This window comes from Dendrobates tinctorius, unplaced genomic scaffold, assembly GCF_039654945.1.
Source record: "Dendrobates tinctorius isolate UK_male_01 unplaced genomic scaffold, ASM3965494v1 ptg000099l, whole genome shotgun sequence".
NCBI classification, from domain to species: Eukaryota; Metazoa; Chordata; class Amphibia; order Anura; family Dendrobatidae; genus Dendrobates; species Dendrobates tinctorius.
In genome coordinates, this window is record NW_027361767.1 from 9,507,652 (window position 1) to 9,523,917 (window position 16,266).

General features: G+C 40.5%; 12 non-coding genes across 12 annotated transcripts; all 12 read left to right on the top strand.

Moving 5' to 3' along the window:
- Positions 1-136: 136 nt before the first annotated feature.
- TRNAK-UUU (transfer RNA lysine (anticodon UUU)) lies at positions 137-209 on the top strand. The gene has a single exon. It is a non-coding gene; the product is annotated as a tRNA-Lys (tRNA).
- Positions 210-1,520: 1,311 nt separating this feature from the next.
- On the top strand, positions 1,521-1,593 carry TRNAK-UUU (transfer RNA lysine (anticodon UUU)). Its single transcript has one exon. It is a non-coding gene; the product is annotated as a tRNA-Lys (tRNA).
- Positions 1,594-2,915: 1,322 nt separating this feature from the next.
- TRNAK-UUU (transfer RNA lysine (anticodon UUU)) lies at positions 2,916-2,988 on the top strand. The gene has a single exon. It is a non-coding gene; the product is annotated as a tRNA-Lys (tRNA).
- Positions 2,989-4,310: 1,322 nt separating this feature from the next.
- TRNAK-UUU (transfer RNA lysine (anticodon UUU)) lies at positions 4,311-4,383 on the top strand. The gene has a single exon. It is a non-coding gene; the product is annotated as a tRNA-Lys (tRNA).
- A 1,311-nt stretch (positions 4,384-5,694) lies between these two features.
- Positions 5,695-5,767, top strand: TRNAK-UUU (transfer RNA lysine (anticodon UUU)). The gene has a single exon. It is a non-coding gene; the product is annotated as a tRNA-Lys (tRNA).
- A 1,333-nt stretch (positions 5,768-7,100) lies between these two features.
- TRNAK-UUU (transfer RNA lysine (anticodon UUU)) lies at positions 7,101-7,173 on the top strand. The gene has a single exon. It is a non-coding gene; the product is annotated as a tRNA-Lys (tRNA).
- Positions 7,174-8,506: 1,333 nt separating this feature from the next.
- TRNAK-UUU (transfer RNA lysine (anticodon UUU)) lies at positions 8,507-8,579 on the top strand. Its single transcript has one exon. It is a non-coding gene; the product is annotated as a tRNA-Lys (tRNA).
- Positions 8,580-9,912: 1,333 nt separating this feature from the next.
- On the top strand, positions 9,913-9,985 carry TRNAK-UUU (transfer RNA lysine (anticodon UUU)). The gene has a single exon. It is a non-coding gene; the product is annotated as a tRNA-Lys (tRNA).
- Positions 9,986-11,318: 1,333 nt separating this feature from the next.
- TRNAK-UUU (transfer RNA lysine (anticodon UUU)) lies at positions 11,319-11,391 on the top strand. Its single transcript has one exon. It is a non-coding gene; the product is annotated as a tRNA-Lys (tRNA).
- A 1,322-nt stretch (positions 11,392-12,713) lies between these two features.
- TRNAK-UUU (transfer RNA lysine (anticodon UUU)) lies at positions 12,714-12,786 on the top strand. Its single transcript has one exon. It is a non-coding gene; the product is annotated as a tRNA-Lys (tRNA).
- Positions 12,787-14,097: 1,311 nt separating this feature from the next.
- TRNAK-UUU (transfer RNA lysine (anticodon UUU)) lies at positions 14,098-14,170 on the top strand. Its single transcript has one exon. It is a non-coding gene; the product is annotated as a tRNA-Lys (tRNA).
- A 1,311-nt stretch (positions 14,171-15,481) lies between these two features.
- TRNAK-UUU (transfer RNA lysine (anticodon UUU)) lies at positions 15,482-15,554 on the top strand. Its single transcript has one exon. It is a non-coding gene; the product is annotated as a tRNA-Lys (tRNA).
- The last annotated feature ends 712 nt before the right edge of the window (positions 15,555-16,266 follow it).

A 16,266-nucleotide genomic window follows, 5' to 3' on the forward strand; every position in this document is an offset into this window, starting at 1 on the left:
CGCAAAGATTAACCTGCCCAATTCAAGCCTGGAAATTATGATTTTTGTGGAACTAGAGCAAGTCCAAAAAGGGGCAACAAAATTTAGTAACGGGATGGAAGAATTACGGTACCCAGCGAGATTATCAATGTAGAGAGCCCGGATAGCTCAGTCGGTAGAGCATCAGACTTTTAATCTGAGGGTCCAGGGTTCAAGTCCCTGTTCGGGCGTAAGGTTTTAATAAATGGTAATGTTATAGGTAATAGGTGAGGTCATCATGTGGGTGCAACAACTACAATACCCAGAGAGATTAGCAAAAAAGTATTATTTTGTCTAGAAACTGAGGGGTGATCTCATAACCATGTATAAGTATATAAGGGGACAATACAAATATCTCTCCGAGGATCTGTTTATACCAAGGAAGGTGACGGTCACAAGGGGGCATTCTCTGCATCTGGAGGAGAGAAGGTTTTTCCACCAACATAGAAAAGGATTCTTTACTGGTAGGGCAGGGAGAATCTGGAATTCCTTGTCTGAGGAGGTGGGGATGGCGAACTCAGTCAAGGGGTTCAAGAGAGGCCCGGATGTCTTCCTGGAGCGTAACAATATTGTATCTTGCAGTTATTAGGTTCTTTAGAAGGACGTAGATCTGGGGATTTCTTCTGACGGAATATAGGCTGAACTGGACGGACAAATGTCTTTTTTCGGCCTTGCTAACTACAGCTCTGGCAAAAATTAAGAGACCACTGCAAAATCTTCAGTTTGTCTTAATTTTCTCTTTATAGGTATATTTTTGAGTAAAATGTAAATTGCTCTTATATTCTATAAACTACTGACAACATGTCTTCGAATTTCCAAGCACTAAATTTTGTACTTATTTTCAGAAAATGAAAAATGGTCAAAATAGCAAAAAAAATGCAGTGCTTGCAGACCTCAAATAATGCTACGAAAACAAGTTCATAATTATTTAGAAACAACAATACTAATGTTTTATCTCAGGAAGAGTTCAGAAATCAATATTTTGTGGAATAACCATGATTTTTAATCACAGCTTTCATGTGTCTTGGCATGCTTTCCACCAGTCTTTCACACTGCTTTTGGGTGACATTATGCCACTCCTGGTACAAAAATTTAAGCAGTTCTTCTTTGTTTGATGGCTTGTGACTATCCATCTTCCTCACATTCAAGAGGTTTTCAATGGGGTTCAGGTTTGGAGATTGGGCTGGCCATGACAGCGATTTGAGCTAGTGTTCCTTCATCCACACGTTGGTTTACCTAGCCGTGTGGCATGGTGCATTGTTCTGCTGGAAAAGCCAGTCCTCAGAGTTGGGGAACGTTTCCTGAGCAGAAGGAATCAACTATTTTTCCAGGATAACCTTGTATGTGGCTTGATTCACATGTCCTTCGCAAAGATTAACCTGCCCAATTCAAGCCTGGAAATTATGATTTTTGTGGAACTAGAGCAAGTCCAAAAAGGGGCAACAAAATTTAGTAACGGGATGGAAGAATTACGGTACCCAGCGAGATTATCAATGTAGAGAGCCCGGATAGCTCAGTCGGTAGAGCATCAGACTTTTAATCTGAGGGTCCAGGGTTCAAGTCCCTGTTCGGGCGTAAGGTTTTAATAAATGGTAATGTTATAGGTAATAGGTGAGGTCATCATGGGGGTACAATGTGGGTGCAACAACTACAATACCCAGAGAGATTAGCAAAAAAGTATTATTTTGTCTAGAAACTGAGGGGTGATCTCATAACCATGTATAAGTATATAAGGGGACAATACAAATATCTCTCCGAGGATCTGTTTATACCAAGGAAGGTGACGGTCACAAGGGGGCATTCTCTGCATCTGGAGGAGAGAAGGTTTTTCCACCAACATAGAAAAGGATTCTTTACTGGTAGGGCAGGGAGAATCTGGAATTCCTTGTCTGAGGAGGTGGGGATGGCGAACTCAGTCAAGGGGTTCAAGAGAGGCCCGGATGTCTTCCTGGAGCGTAACAATATTGTATCTTGCAGTTATTAGGTTCTTTAGAAGGACGTAGATCTGGGGATTTCTTCTGACGGAATATAGGCTGAACTGGACGGACAAATGTCTTTTTTCGGCCTTGCTAACTACAGCTCTGGCAAAAATTAAGAGACCACTGCAAAATCTTCAGTTTGTCTTAATTTTCTCTTTATAGGTATATTTTTGAGTAAAATGTAAATTGCTCTTATATTCTATAAACTACTGACAACATGTCTTCGAATTTCCAAGCACTAAATTTTGTACTTATTTTCAGAAAATGAAAAATGGTCAAAATAGCAAAAAAAATGCAGTGCTTGCAGACCTCAAATAATGCTACGAAAACAAGTTCATAATTATTTAGAAACAACAATACTAATGTTTTATCTCAGGAAGAGTTCAGAAATCAATATTTTGTGGAATAACCATGATTTTTAATCACAGCTTTCATGTGTCTTGGCATGCTTTCCACCAGTCTTTCACACTGCTTTTGGGTGACATTATGCCACTCCTGGTACAAAAATTTAAGCAGTTCTTCTTTGTTTGATGGCTTGTGACTATCCATCTTCCTCACATTCAAGAGGTTTTCAATGGGGTTCAGGTTTGGAGATTGGGCTGGCCATGACAGCGATTTGAGCTAGTGTTCCTTCATCCACACGTTGGTTTACCTAGCCGTGTGGCATGGTGCATTGTTCTGCTGGAAAAGCCAGTCCTCAGAGTTGGGGAACGTTTCCTGAGCAGAAGGAATCAACTATTTTTCCAGGATAACCTTGTATGTGGCTTGATTCACATGTCCTTCGCAAAGATTAACCTGCCCAATTCAAGCCTGGAAATTATGATTTTTGTGGAACTAGAGCAAGTCCAAAAAGGGGCAACAAAATTTAGTAACGGGATGGAAGAATTACGGTACCCAGCGAGATTATCAATGTAGAGAGCCCGGATAGCTCAGTCGGTAGAGCATCAGACTTTTAATCTGAGGGTCCAGGGTTCAAGTCCCTGTTCGGGCGTAAGGTTTTAATAAATGGTAATGTTATAGGTAATAGGTGAGGTCATCATGGGGGTACAATGTGGGTGCAACAACTACAATACCCAGAGAGATTAGCAAAAAAGTATTATTTTGTCTAGAAACTGAGGGGTGATCTCATAACCATGTATAAGTATATAAGGGGACAATACAAATATCTCTCCGAGGATCTGTTTATACCAAGGAAGGTGACGGTCACAAGGGGGCATTCTCTGCATCTGGAGGAGAGAAGGTTTTTCCACCAACATAGAAAAGGATTCTTTACTGGTAGGGCAGGGAGAATCTGGAATTCCTTGTCTGAGGAGGTGGGGATGGCGAACTCAGTCAAGGGGTTCAAGAGAGGCCCGGATGTCTTCCTGGAGCGTAACAATATTGTATCTTGCAGTTATTAGGTTCTTTAGAAGGACGTAGATCTGGGGATTTCTTCTGACGGAATATAGGCTGAACTGGACGGACAAATGTCTTTTTTCGGCCTTGCTAACTACAGCTCTGGCAAAAATTAAGAGACCACTGCAAAATCTTCAGTTTGTCTTAATTTTCTCTTTATAGGTATATTTTTGAGTAAAATGTAAATTGCTCTTATATTCTATAAACTACTGACAACATGTCTTCGAATTTCCAAGCACTAAATTTTGTACTTATTTTCAGAAAATGAAAAATGGTCAAAATAGCAAAAAAAATGCAGTGCTTGCAGACCTCAAATAATGCTACGAAAACAAGTTCATAATTATTTAGAAACAACAATACTAATGTTTTATCTCAGGAAGAGTTCAGAAATCAATATTTTGTGGAATAACCATGATTTTTAATCACAGCTTTCATGTGTCTTGGCATGCTTTCCACCAGTCTTTCACACTGCTTTTGGGTGACATTATGCCACTCCTGGTACAAAAATTTAAGCAGTTCTTCTTTGTTTGATGGCTTGTGACTATCCATCTTCCTCACATTCAAGAGGTTTTCAATGGGGTTCAGGTTTGGAGATTGGGCTGGCCATGACAGCGATTTGAGCTAGTGTTCCTTCATCCACACGTTGGTTTACCTAGCCGTGTGGCATGGTGCATTGTTCTGCTGGAAAAGCCAGTCCTCAGAGTTGGGGAACGTTTCCTGAGCAGAAGGAATCAACTATTTTTCCAGGATAACCTTGTATGTGGCTTGATTCACATGTCCTTCGCAAAGATTAACCTGCCCAATTCAAGCCTGGAAATTATGATTTTTGTGGAACTAGAGCAAGTCCAAAAAGGGGCAACAAAATTTAGTAACGGGATGGAAGAATTACGGTACCCAGCGAGATTATCAATGTAGAGAGCCCGGATAGCTCAGTCGGTAGAGCATCAGACTTTTAATCTGAGGGTCCAGGGTTCAAGTCCCTGTTCGGGCGTAAGGTTTTAATAAATGGTAATGTTATAGGTAATAGGTGAGGTCATCATGTGGGTGCAACAACTACAATACCCAGAGAGATTAGCAAAAAAGTATTATTTTGTCTAGAAACTGAGGGGTGATCTCATAACCATGTATAAGTATATAAGGGGACAATACAAATATCTCTCCGAGGATCTGTTTATACCAAGGAAGGTGACGGTCACAAGGGGGCATTCTCTGCATCTGGAGGAGAGAAGGTTTTTCCACCAACATAGAAAAGGATTCTTTACTGGTAGGGCAGGGAGAATCTGGAATTCCTTGTCTGAGGAGGTGGGGATGGCGAACTCAGTCAAGGGGTTCAAGAGAGGCCCGGATGTCTTCCTGGAGCGTAACAATATTGTATCTTGCAGTTATTAGGTTCTTTAGAAGGACGTAGATCTGGGGATTTCTTCTGACGGAATATAGGCTGAACTGGACGGACAAATGTCTTTTTTCGGCCTTGCTAACTACAGCTCTGGCAAAAATTAAGAGACCACTGCAAAATCTTCAGTTTGTCTTAATTTTCTCTTTATAGGTATATTTTTGAGTAAAATGTAAATTGCTCTTATATTCTATAAACTACTGACAACATGTCTTCGAATTTCCAAGCACTAAATTTTGTACTTATTTTCAGAAAATGAAAAATGGTCAAAATAGCAAAAAAAATGCAGTGCTTGCAGACCTCAAATAATGCTACGAAAACAAGTTCATAATTATTTAGAAACAACAATACTAATGTTTTATCTCAGGAAGAGTTCAGAAATCAATATTTTGTGGAATAACCATGATTTTTAATCACAGCTTTCATGTGTCTTGGCATGCTTTCCACCAGTCTTTCACACTGCTTTTGGGTGACATTATGCCACTCCTGGTACAAAAATTTAAGCAGTTCTTCTTTGTTTGATGGCTTGTGACTATCCATCTTCCTCACATTCAAGAGGTTTTCAATGGGGTTCAGGTTTGGAGATTGGGCTGGCCATGACAGCGATTTGAGCTAGTGTTCCTTCATCCACACGTTGGTTTACCTAGCCGTGTGGCATGGTGCATTGTTCTGCTGGAAAAGCCAGTCCTCAGAGTTGGGGAACGTTTCCTGAGCAGAAGGAATCAACTATTTTTCCAGGATAACCTTGTATGTGGCTTGATTCACATGTCCTTCGCAAAGATTAACCTGCCCAATTCAAGCCTGGAAATTATGATTTTTGTGGAACTAGAGCAAGTCCAAAAAGGGGCAACAAAATTTAGTAACGGGATGGAAGAATTACGGTACCCAGCGAGATTATCAATGTAGAGAGCCCGGATAGCTCAGTCGGTAGAGCATCAGACTTTTAATCTGAGGGTCCAGGGTTCAAGTCCCTGTTCGGGCGTAAGGTTTTAATAAATGGTAATGTTATAGGTAATAGGTGAGGTCATCATGGGGGTACAATGTGGGTGCAATGTGGGTGCAACAACTACAATACCCAGAGAGATTAGCAAAAAAGTATTATTTTGTCTAGAAACTGAGGGGTGATCTCATAACCATGCATAAGTATATAAGGGGACAATACAAATATCTCTCCGAGGATCTGTTTATACCAAGGAAGGTGACGGTCACAAGGGGGCATTCTCTGCATCTGGAGGAGAGAAGGTTTTTCCACCAACATAGAAAAGGATTCTTTACTGGTAGGGCAGGGAGAATCTGGAATTCCTTGTCTGAGGAGGTGGGGATGGCGAACTCAGTCAAGGGGTTCAAGAGAGGCCCGGATGTCTTCCTGGAGCGTAACAATATTGTATCTTGCAGTTATTAGGTTCTTTAGAAGGACGTAGATCTGGGGATTTCTTCTGACGGAATATAGGCTGAACTGGACGGACAAATGTCTTTTTTCGGCCTTGCTAACTACAGCTCTGGCAAAAATTAAGAGACCACTGCAAAATCTTCAGTTTGTCTTAATTTTCTCTTTATAGGTATATTTTTGAGTAAAATGTAAATTGCTCTTATATTCTATAAACTACTGACAACATGTCTTCGAATTTCCAAGCACTAAATTTTGTACTTATTTTCAGAAAATGAAAAATGGTCAAAATAGCAAAAAAAATGCAGTGCTTGCAGACCTCAAATAATGCTACGAAAACAAGTTCATAATTATTTAGAAACAACAATACTAATGTTTTATCTCAGGAAGAGTTCAGAAATCAATATTTTGTGGAATAACCATGATTTTTAATCACAGCTTTCATGTGTCTTGGCATGCTTTCCACCAGTCTTTCACACTGCTTTTGGGTGACATTATGCCACTCCTGGTACAAAAATTTAAGCAGTTCTTCTTTGTTTGATGGCTTGTGACTATCCATCTTCCTCACATTCAAGAGGTTTTCAATGGGGTTCAGGTTTGGAGATTGGGCTGGCCATGACAGCGATTTGAGCTAGTGTTCCTTCATCCACACGTTGGTTTACCTAGCCGTGTGGCATGGTGCATTGTTCTGCTGGAAAAGCCAGTCCTCAGAGTTGGGGAACGTTTCCTGAGCAGAAGGAATCAACTATTTTTCCAGGATAACCTTGTATGTGGCTTGATTCACATGTCCTTCGCAAAGATTAACCTGCCCAATTCAAGCCTGGAAATTATGATTTTTGTGGAACTAGAGCAAGTCCAAAAAGGGGCAACAAAATTTAGTAACGGGATGGAAGAATTACGGTACCCAGCGAGATTATCAATGTAGAGAGCCCGGATAGCTCAGTCGGTAGAGCATCAGACTTTTAATCTGAGGGTCCAGGGTTCAAGTCCCTGTTCGGGCGTAAGGTTTCAATAAATGGTAATGTTATAGGTAATAGGTGAGGTCATCATGTGGGTACAATGTGGGTGCAATGTGGGTGCAACAACTACAATACCCAGAGAGATTAGCAAAAAAGTATTATTTTGTCTAGAAACTGAGGGGTGATCTCATAACCATGTATAAGTATATAAGGGGACAATACAAATATCTCTCCGAGGATCTGTTTATACCAAGGAAGGTGACGGTCACAAGGGGGCATTCTCTGCATCTGGAGGAGAGAAGGTTTTTCCACCAACATAGAAAAGGATTCTTTACTGGTAGGGCAGGGAGAATCTGGAATTCCTTGTCTGAGGAGGTGGGGATGGCGAACTCAGTCAAGGGGTTCAAGAGAGGCCCGGATGTCTTCCTGGACCGTAACAATATTGTATCTTGCAGTTATTAGGTTCTTTAGAAGGACGTAGATCTGGGGATTTCTTCTGACGGAATATAGGCTGAACTGGACGGACAAATGTCTTTTTTCGGCCTTGCTAACTACAGCTCTGGCAAAAATTAAGAGACCACTGCAAAATCTTCAGTTTGTCTTAATTTTCTCTTTATAGGTATATTTTTGAGTAAAATGTAAATTGCTCTTATATTCTATAAACTACTGACAACATGTCTTCGAATTTCCAAGCACTAAATTTTGTACTTATTTTCAGAAAATGAAAAATGGTCAAAATAGCAAAAAAAATGCAGTGCTTGCAGACCTCAAATAATGCTACGAAAACAAGTTCATAATTATTTAGAAACAACAATACTAATGTTTTATCTCAGGAAGAGTTCAGAAATCAATATTTTGTGGAATAACCATGATTTTTAATCACAGCTTTCATGTGTCTTGGCATGCTTTCCACCAGTCTTTCACACTGCTTTTGGGTGACATTATGCCACTCCTGGTACAAAAATTTAAGCAGTTCTTCTTTGTTTGATGGCTTGTGACTATCCATCTTCCTCACATTCAAGAGGTTTTCAATGGGGTTCAGGTTTGGAGATTGGGCTGGCCATGACAGCGATTTGAGCTAGTGTTCCTTCATCCACACGTTGGTTTACCTAGCCGTGTGGCATGGTGCATTGTTCTGCTGGAAAAGCCAGTCCTCAGAGTTGGGGAACGTTTCCTGAGCAGAAGGAATCAACTATTTTTCCAGGATAACCTTGTATGTGGCTTGATTCACATGTCCTTCGCAAAGATTAACCTGCCCAATTCAAGCCTGGAAATTATGATTTTTGTGGAACTAGAGCAAGTCCAAAAAGGGGCAACAAAATTTAGTAACGGGATGGAAGAATTACGGTACCCAGCGAGATTATCAATGTAGAGAGCCCGGATAGCTCAGTCGGTAGAGCATCAGACTTTTAATCTGAGGGTCCAGGGTTCAAGTCCCTGTTCGGGCGTAAGGTTTTAATAAATGGTAATGTTATAGGTAATAGGTGAGGTCATCATGGGGGTACAATGTGGGTGCAATGTGGGTGCAACAACTACAATACCCAGAGAGATTAGCAAAAAAGTATTATTTTGTCTAGAAACTGAGGGGTGATCTCATAACCATGCATAAGTATATAAGGGGACAATACAAATATCTCTCCGAGGATCTGTTTATACCAAGGAAGGTGACGGTCACAAGGGGGCATTCTCTGCATCTGGAGGAGAGAAGGTTTTTCCACCAACATAGAAAAGGATTCTTTACTGGTAGGGCAGGGAGAATCTGGAATTCCTTGTCTGAGGAGGTGGGGATGGCGAACTCAGTCAAGGGGTTCAAGAGAGGCCCGGATGTCTTCCTGGAGCGTAACAATATTGTATCTTGCAGTTATTAGGTTCTTTAGAAGGACGTAGATCTGGGGATTTCTTCTGACGGAATATAGGCTGAACTGGACGGACAAATGTCTTTTTTCGGCCTTGCTAACTACAGCTCTGGCAAAAATTAAGAGACCACTGCAAAATCTTCAGTTTGTCTTAATTTTCTCTTTATAGGTATATTTTTGAGTAAAATGTAAATTGCTCTTATATTCTATAAACTACTGACAACATGTCTTCGAATTTCCAAGCACTAAATTTTGTACTTATTTTCAGAAAATGAAAAATGGTCAAAATAGCAAAAAAAATGCAGTGCTTGCAGACCTCAAATAATGCTACGAAAACAAGTTCATAATTATTTAGAAACAACAATACTAATGTTTTATCTCAGGAAGAGTTCAGAAATCAATATTTTGTGGAATAACCATGATTTTTAATCACAGCTTTCATGTGTCTTGGCATGCTTTCCACCAGTCTTTCACACTGCTTTTGGGTGACATTATGCCACTCCTGGTACAAAAATTTAAGCAGTTCTTCTTTGTTTGATGGCTTGTGACTATCCATCTTCCTCACATTCAAGAGGTTTTCAATGGGGTTCAGGTTTGGAGATTGGGCTGGCCATGACAGCGATTTGAGCTAGTGTTCCTTCATCCACACGTTGGTTTACCTAGCCGTGTGGCATGGTGCATTGTTCTGCTGGAAAAGCCAGTCCTCAGAGTTGGGGAACGTTTCCTGAGCAGAAGGAATCAACTATTTTTCCAGGATAACCTTGTATGTGGCTTGATTCACATGTCCTTCGCAAAGATTAACCTGCCCAATTCAAGCCTGGAAATTATGATTTTTGTGGAACTAGAGCAAGTCCAAAAAGGGGCAACAAAATTTAGTAACGGGATGGAAGAATTACGGTACCCAGCGAGATTATCAATGTAGAGAGCCCGGATAGCTCAGTCGGTAGAGCATCAGACTTTTAATCTGAGGGTCCAGGGTTCAAGTCCCTGTTCGGGCGTAAGGTTTTAATAAATGGTAATGTTATAGGTAATAGGTGAGGTCATCATGGGGGTACAATGTGGGTGCAATGTGGGTGCAACAACTACAATACCCAGAGAGATTAGCAAAAAAGTATTATTTTGTCTAGAAACTGAGGGGTGATCTCATAACCATGCATAAGTATATAAGGGGACAATACAAATATCTCTCCGAGGATCTGTTTATACCAAGGAAGGTGACGGTCACAAGGGGGCATTCTCTGCATCTGGAGGAGAGAAGGTTTTTCCACCAACATAGAAAAGGATTCTTTACTGGTAGGGCAGGGAGAATCTGGAATTCCTTGTCTGAGGAGGTGGGGATGGCGAACTCAGTCAAGGGGTTCAAGAGAGGCCCGGATGTCTTCCTGGAGCGTAACAATATTGTATCTTGCAGTTATTAGGTTCTTTAGAAGGACGTAGATCTGGGGATTTCTTCTGACGGAATATAGGCTGAACTGGACGGACAAATGTCTTTTTTCGGCCTTGCTAACTACAGCTCTGGCAAAAATTAAGAGACCACTGCAAAATCTTCAGTTTGTCTTAATTTTCTCTTTATAGGTATATTTTTGAGTAAAATGTAAATTGCTCTTATATTCTATAAACTACTGACAACATGTCTTCGAATTTCCAAGCACTAAATTTTGTACTTATTTTCAGAAAATGAAAAATGGTCAAAATAGCAAAAAAAATGCAGTGCTTGCAGACCTCAAATAATGCTACGAAAACAAGTTCATAATTATTTAGAAACAACAATACTAATGTTTTATCTCAGGAAGAGTTCAGAAATCAATATTTTGTGGAATAACCATGATTTTTAATCACAGCTTTCATGTGTCTTGGCATGCTTTCCACCAGTCTTTCACACTGCTTTTGGGTGACATTATGCCACTCCTGGTACAAAAATTTAAGCAGTTCTTCTTTGTTTGATGGCTTGTGACTATCCATCTTCCTCACATTCAAGAGGTTTTCAATGGGGTTCAGGTTTGGAGATTGGGCTGGCCATGACAGCGATTTGAGCTAGTGTTCCTTCATCCACACGTTGGTTTACCTAGCCGTGTGGCATGGTGCATTGTTCTGCTGGAAAAGCCAGTCCTCAGAGTTGGGGAACGTTTCCTGAGCAGAAGGAATCAACTATTTTTCCAGGATAACCTTGTATGTGGCTTGATTCACATGTCCTTCGCAAAGATTAACCTGCCCAATTCAAGCCTGGAAATTATGATTTTTGTGGAACTAGAGCAAGTCCAAAAAGGGGCAACAAAATTTAGTAACGGGATGGAAGAATTACGGTACCCAGCGAGATTATCAATGTAGAGAGCCCGGATAGCTCAGTCGGTAGAGCATCAGACTTTTAATCTGAGGGTCCAGGGTTCAAGTCCCTGTTAGGGCGTAAGGTTTTAATAAATGGTAATGTTATAGGTAATAGGTGAGGTCATCATGGGGGTACAATGTGGGTGCAGCAACTACAATACCCAGAGAGATTAGCAAAAAAGTATTATTTTGTCTAGAAACTGAGGGGTGATCTCATAACCATGTATAAGTATATAAGGGGACAATACAAATATCTCTCCGAGGATCTGTTTATACCAAGGAAGGTGACGGTCACAAGGGGGCATTCTCTGCATCTGGAGGAGAGAAGGTTTTTCCACCAACATAGAAAAGGATTCTTTACTGGTAGGGCAGGGAGAATCTGGAATTCCTTGTCTGAGGAGGTGGGGATGGCGAACTCAGTCAAGGGGTTCAAGAGAGGCCCGGATGTCTTCCTGGACCGTAACAATATTGTATCTTGCAGTTATTAGGTTCTTTAGAAGGACGTAGATCTGGGGATTTCTTCTGACGGAATATAGGCTGAACTGGACGGACAAATGTCTTTTTTCGGCCTTGCTAACTACAGCTCTGGCAAAAATTAAGAGACCACTGCAAAATCTTCAGTTTGTCTTAATTTTCTCTTTATAGGTATATTTTTGAGTAAAATGTAAATTGCTCTTATATTCTATAAACTACTGACAACATGTCTTCGAATTTCCAAGCACTAAATTTTGTACTTATTTTCAGAAAATGAAAAATGGTCAAAATAGCAAAAAAAATGCAGTGCTTGCAGACCTCAAATAATGCTACGAAAACAAGTTCATAATTATTTAGAAACAACAATACTAATGTTTTATCTCAGGAAGAGTTCAGAAATCAATATTTTGTGGAATAACCATGATTTTTAATCACAGCTTTCATGTGTCTTGGCATGCTTTCCACCAGTCTTTCACACTGCTTTTGGGTGACATTATGCCACTCCTGGTACAAAAATTTAAGCAGTTCTTCTTTGTTTGATGGCTTGTGACTATCCATCTTCCTCACATTCAAGAGGTTTTCAATGGGGTTCAGGTTTGGAGATTGGGCTGGCCATGACAGCGATTTGAGCTAGTGTTCCTTCATCCACACGTTGGTTTACCTAGCCGTGTGGCATGGTGCATTGTTCTGCTGGAAAAGCCAGTCCTCAGAGTTGGGGAACGTTTCCTGAGCAGAAGGAATCAACTATTTTTCCAGGATAACCTTGTATGTGGCTTGATTCACATGTCCTTCGCAAAGATTAACCTGCCCAATTCAAGCCTGGAAATTATGATTTTTGTGGAACTAGAGCAAGTCCAAAAAGGGGCAACAAAATTTAGTAACGGGATGGAAGAATTACGGTACCCAGCGAGATTATCAATGTAGAGAGCCCGGATAGCTCAGTCGGTAGAGCATCAGACTTTTAATCTGAGGGTCCAGGGTTCAAGTCCCTGTTCGGGCGTAAGCTTTTAATAAATGGTAATGTTATAGGTAATAGGTGAGGTCATCATGTGGGTGCAACAACTACAATACCCAGAGAGATTAGCAAAAAAGTATTATTTTGTCTAGAAACTGAGGGGTGATCTCATAACCATGTATAAGTATATAAGGGGACAATACAAATATCTCTCCGAGGATCTGTTTATACCAAGGAAGGTGACGGTCACAAGGGGGCATTCTCTGCATCTGGAGGAGAGAAGGTTTTTCCACCAACATAGAAAAGGATTCTTTACTGGTAGGGCAGGGAGAATCTGGAATTCCTTGTCTGAGGAGGTGGGGATGGCGAACTCAGTCAAGGGGTTCAAGAGAGGCCCGGATGTCTTCCTGGAGCGTAACAATATTGTATCTTGCAGTTATTAGGTTCTTTAGAAGGACGTAGATCTGGGGATTTCTTCTGACGGAATATAGGCTGAACTGGACGGACAAATGTCTTTTTTCGGCCTTGCTAACTACAGCTCTGGCAAAAATTAAGAGACCACTGCAAAATCTTCAGTTTGTCTTAATTTTCTCTTTATAGGTATATTTTTGAGTAAAATGTAAATTGCTCTTATATTCTATAAACTACTGACAACATGTCTTCGAATTTCCAAGCACTAAATTTTGTACTTATTTTCAGAAAATGAAAAATGGTCAAAATAGCAAAAAAAATGCAGTGCTTGCAGACCTCAAATAATGCTACGAAAACAAGTTCATAATTATTTAGAAACAACAATACTAATGTTTTATCTCAGGAAGAGTTCAGAAATCAATATTTTGTGGAATAACCATGATTTTTAATCACAGCTTTCATGTGTCTTGGCATGCTTTCCACCAGTCTTTCACACTGCTTTTGGGTGACATTATGCCACTCCTGGTACAAAAATTTAAGCAGTTCTTCTTTGTTTGATGGCTTGTGACTATCCATCTTCCTCACATTCAAGAGGTTTTCAATGGGGTTCAGGTTTGGAGATTGGGCTGGCCATGACAGCGATTTGAGCTAGTGTTCCTTCATCCACACGTTGGTTTACCTAGCCGTGTGGCATGGTGCATTGTTCTGCTGGAAAAGCCAGTCCTCAGAGTTGGGGAACGTTTCCTGAGCAGAAGGAATCAACTATTTTTCCAGGATAACCTTGTATGTGGCTTGATTCACATGTCCTTCGCAAAGATTAACCTGCCCAATTCAAGCCTGGAAATTATGATTTTTGTGGAACTAGAGCAAGTCCAAAAAGGGGCAACAAAATTTAGTAACGGGATGGAAGAATTACGGTACCCAGCGAGATTATCAATGTAGAGATCCCGGATAGCTCAGTCGGTAGAGCATCAGACTTTTAATCTGAGGGTCCAGGGTTCAAGTCCCTGTTCGGGCGTAAGGTTTTAATAAATGGTAATGTTATAGGTAATAGGTGAGGTCATCATGTGGGTGCAACAACTACAATACCCAGAGAGATTAGCAAAAAAGTATTATTTTGTCTAGAAACTGAGGGGTGATCTCATAACCATGTATAAGTATATAAGGGGACAATACAAATATCTCTCCGAGGATCTGTTTATACCAAGGAAGGTGACGGTCACAAGGGGGCATTCTCTGCATCTGGAGGAGAGAAGGTTTTTCCACCAACATAGAAAAGGATTCTTTACTGGTAGGGCAGGGAGAATCTGGAATTCCTTGTCTGAGGAGGTGGGGATGGCGAACTCAGTCAAGGGGTTCAAGAGAGGCCCGGATGTCTTCCTGGACCGTAACAATATTGTATCTTGCAGTTATTAGGTTCTTTAGAAGGACGTAGATCTGGGGATTTCTTCTGACGGAATATAGGCTGAACTGGACGGACAAATGTCTTTTTTCGGCCTTGCTAACTACAGCTCTGGCAAAAATTAAGAGACCACTGCAAAATCTTCAGTTTGTCTTAATTTTCTCTTTATAGGTATATTTTTGAGTAAAATGTAAATTGCTCTTATATTCTATAAACTACTGACAACATGTCTTCGAATTTCCAAGCACTAAATTTTGTACTTATTTTCAGAAAATGAAAAATGGTCAAAATAGCAAAAAAAATGCAGTGCTTGCAGACCTCAAATAATGCTACGAAAACAAGTTCATAATTATTTAGAAACAACAATACTAATGTTTTATCTCAGGAAGAGTTCAGAAATCAATATTTTGTGGAATAACCATGATTTTTAATCACAGCTTTCATGTGTCTTGGCATGCTTTCCACCAGTCTTTCACACTGCTTTTGGGTGACATTATGCCACTCCTGGTACAAAAATTTAAGCAGTTCTTCTTTGTTTGATGGCTTGTGACTATCCATCTTCCTCACATTCAAGAGGTTTTCAATGGGGTTCAGGTTTGGAGATTGGGCTGGCCATGACAGCGATTTGAGCTAGTGTTCCTTCATCCACACGTTGGTTTACCTAGCCGTGTGGCATGGTGCATTGTTCTGCTGGAAAAGCCAGTCCTCAGAGTTGGGGAACGTTTCCTGAGCAGAAGGAATCAACTATTTTTCCAGGATAACCTTGTATGTGGCTTGATTCACATGTCCTTCGCAAAGATTAACCTGCCCAATTCAAGCCTGGAAATTATGATTTTTGTGGAACTAGAGCAAGTCCAAAAAGGGGCAACAAAATTTAGTAACGGGATGGAAGAATTACGGTACCCAGCGAGATTATCAATGTAGAGATCCCGGATAGCTCAGTCGGTAGAGCATCAGACTTTTAATCTGAGGGTCCAGGGTTCAAGTCCCTGTTCGGGCGTAAGGTTTTAATAAATGGTAATGTTATAGGTAATAGGTGAGGTCATCATGTGGGTGCAACAACTACAATACCCAGAGAGATTAGCAAAAAAGTATTATTTTGTCTAGAAACTGAGGGGTGATCTCATAACCATGTATAAGTATATAAGGGGACAATACAAATATCTCTCCGAGGATCTGTTTATACCAAGGAAGGTGACGGTCACAAGGGGGCATTCTCTGCATCTGGAGGAGAGAAGGTTTTTCCACCAACATAGAAAAGGATTCTTTACTGGTAGGGCAGGGAGAATCTGGAATTCCTTGTCTGAGGAGGTGGGGATGGCGAACTCAGTCAAGGGGTTCAAGAGAGGCCCGGATGTCTTCCTGGAGCGTAACAATATTGTATCTTGCAGTTATTAGGTTCTTTAGAAGGACGTAGATCTGGGGATTTCTTCTGACGGAATATAGGCTGAACTGGACGGACAAATGTCTTTTTTCGGCCTTGCTAACTACAGCTCTGGCAAAAATTAAGAGACCACTGCAAAATCTTCAGTTTGTCTTAATTTTCTCTTTATAGGTATATTTTTGAGTAAAATGTAAATTGCTCTTATATTCTATAAACTACTGACAACATGTCTTCGAATTTCCAAGCACTAAATTTTGTACTTATTTTCAGAAAATGAAAAATGGTCAAAATAGCAAAAAAAATGCAGTGCTTGCAGACCTCAAATAAT